The following is a 3,237-nucleotide window of genomic DNA, read 5'->3' on the forward strand; positions in this document are numbered from 1 at the left end:
ATTTTTGCAATCATACAACTGTTTTTTTTTCATTGTCTGACAGGTAGAATTTCCGTTGTCTATCCAACACTCGTGTGATCGAAGGTTGGACAACGGTTGTTAATACAGTTGTAATAAGGGAGATTCAACAACGTTTTTCAATACTGGTTACAATCAATAAGGCACAACAGTTACTCTTTATTAACCATTGTTGGAACTTTATTAAAACAACTATTTCTTTATTCAACTGTTGTCTACCTAACTTAACAACAATGGTTTTGTAGAAAAACCATTGTTGTTACCTTATTTAATATTATCATAAACAACAGTTTATAAACTTCTTTTCTGAATATTTTTTTAAAAGACAATAGTGAAAATAATTTAAACTGTTGCAAAGAATATCAAAAGACAACAGTTTTTTTAAAAAAAATATGTGGAGTGAGACATACAACGGTTTTTATCATTTTTTAAGTGACTTTCACATAATTGTTTATAAAATTAATCTCATTATTTAAAATAAACCAATTTTAAAATAAAATTATATAATGATAATTCAATTGTTATTTCACAATTGAAATTAAATTTACAATACAAAGGTTCTCTACAAGAATTACAAGTATAACAAAGTTTCATTAAAATTCACCAACAAGTTGGTAGTTACCAGTAAAATTCACTTTCATGCCAATTAGGTCCAGTTCTTTAAAATGCATTAAACTGGCTCCATAATAAGCTTCATCAATAAATAGAATGTTACTAACTTCATAAGCAGATTTCCACTTCTCGTTATATAAAACTGATTTATATGGGGCTCTGTCACCTTGGCTAGTCCTTAGCTATTGCCCACCTTTGATTCTACCAGCTCTCTTAGCAGGGGGAAACTTTAAGTCTTGACCATTACTTCCAATCTCTAACCATCTGAATATTTCAATTCAGATGCTTTATAACCATTGTATAGCTGCAATGCTGAACTCTGCAAATAATAAATAAAAAACATAAAGTTGTGTAACAAATCATGTAAATATATAATAAGGATGAATTGATAATCTACGCGTCTAAGAACGTGTTCAATATAAAATGAAGATTACAGAATGGATCAGTGCTTATTAAATAGAGACGCAATTCAAATAAATGCAATCCAAGTTGAGAATCTTACCTACAAGGTGATTTACTAAGGAACCATTTGGCATGTATTCGTAGACTAAGATTTTTTGTTGGCCATCAGCACAATATCCCAAAAGATTGACAAGGTTTGGATGGTGAACAATACTAAGTGTCAAAATCTCTGCTAGGAACTCTCGATTTCCTTGATATCCATTTATGTCAAGTTGCTTCACTGCGACAATCTGAAGGACACAACCAAAAGCAGAGTTAAGATTGAAAAAAATTGGTGCAAAGATGGAAGAAGAAGAAACAAAATAATTACTTTACTGGTGCGTGTTATCTGTCCTTTGTACACCCTCCCAAACCCTCATTCTCCTAATAGCAGATCAGGATGGAAGTTCTGTGTTCCAGCAGCTGGTGTTCTTCATGGAATCCGTACGCACAATTCTACAGCATATTACAGGAATTATTTAGGTTCCCCAGTCCCTTTTTTAGCAGTGGTTGTGAGCACACACACAACACATGGCTTGACATAAGTATGTGTAAGATGATTACCAACTAAATTGTGCTATTATTCAGAGGAATATAGATTAATATTATATGTGTTCTGCTATGCCTATAACCAAACTTGAATGTCAAAACTAATGGTTAGTGGCAAGCACACAATGCAATAAATTTGATGATTTTGCGGCTGATAAATCACCCATCATTTTCAACATTCACAACACAATCTTGAGCACATTTAAGAACCCATAACAGAAAAAAATAACCAGCATATAATTACAATCAGTGCATGCTCCTTTTATACTATTCACGACTCAAATATCATTTAATATAAAAAAAAGAACCCAACTCGCAGCATGTATCGCAGTTTTTGTTTTAATTCAACACAACTCTAGCAGCACATTTCTGCCATTAAAATAGACCACCCAAGTTTTACCCAGAGAGAGAGAGATCAAATTTAAGACCGACGCAACGAAAATCATATATTTTCAATTCAAAGAAGATAAACATAATGTATCAGAATTTGGAACAAGGAAACACATAATCAAAATATGCAAACATACTAAGTTATAAGTTGACAATAGTTTATAATGTTCTTGCAGACTAGCTTACATTAAATCTTGCATCTCTCAGATAATTAGAATTATAACAATTTAACAGGAGCAGTTACAGGCTTTTACCTGACAAGGCCCAAGTTGAGTATACACGAAGAAGTCTGTGGCCAAGATTTCTTCTTGGCCTTCATCAACAAAACTCTAGCCCAAGCAATCCATCCTTCCCATGACATTCTCTTGTCCCATGGACTTCCCCACTCTAGCAGAAATGTCAAGCCTTTCTCAGCTTCTTTCTCAGCCTCTTCATATCTGCACCTCCAGTCCTCCACAGCTAACATTTGTAACAAATTAAACTAAATTCAACTAAAAAACTACAATTGCCTAACAAACACAAAAGACATTAGAATTAAAGCTAAAAAACATCAATCATGACACCATATTTCATTTCATTTGAGCTTAACAGAGCAAATTGAAAAAATACAAATTGCAAATTGTGAAGATATAAATACCTTGGGACGTCTATCAATGAAGAATTTAATGAGCATCTTGAACCCTAATTTAACATCCTTCCACTCCTCCAAATCACAAAACCCTAACAAAATCCCCAAAATCCTAACCACGACTCTCAAACTCGGGGCTGGTTCCAATGACGACAATGGCGGCGACGGAGGCGACGGAGGCGACGGAGCTGGTTCCAATGACGGCGATTGCGGCGGTTTCAAGGGTTTCGAGTTAGGGTGAAATGGAGGAGACTGAGAAGGGATTTCGGGTCAGGTTGGTGAGAGTAGGGAATGGGCTGGGCTTAATCGATGTGATTTTGAAAATAAAAAGGTAAGAAACCGGAGATAGAAGAGTGGCAGAGGAACAATGAGGGAGATGAAGGCGGTCAGAGATAAGATGGGAAAGGGAAAGGGAAATTGGGGGATCACACAAAAAATGAATTAAAGGAAAAAAGGGAGAGATAAGGGGGGAAATGAAATTTGGAGGAAGGGGGAAATGAAATTTCATTGGAGGGAATGGAAAAATTGGGTGATAATGGGAAAATAATTTAATAAATATTTTAATTTATAATTTTTTTTAATATTTTAATTAAATTTAT

At 34.3% G+C, this 3,237-nt stretch overlaps 1 long non-coding RNA gene across 1 annotated transcript; it reads right to left on the reverse strand.

The window, feature by feature from the left end:
- Positions 1–789: 789 nt before the first annotated feature.
- LOC141724394 (uncharacterized) lies at positions 790–1,506 on the reverse strand. Its single transcript, XR_012576635.1, has 3 exons — positions 1,403–1,506; positions 1,133–1,322; positions 790–949 (listed from the first exon to the last, which is right to left on the reverse strand). It is a non-coding gene; the product is annotated as an uncharacterized LOC141724394 (long non-coding RNA).
- Positions 1,507–3,237: the final 1,731 nt, after the last annotated feature.

Source organism: Apium graveolens, chromosome 1 (genome assembly GCF_009905375.1).
Source record: "Apium graveolens cultivar Ventura chromosome 1, ASM990537v1, whole genome shotgun sequence".
In the NCBI taxonomy this organism is placed as follows: Eukaryota; Viridiplantae; Streptophyta; class Magnoliopsida; order Apiales; family Apiaceae; genus Apium; species Apium graveolens.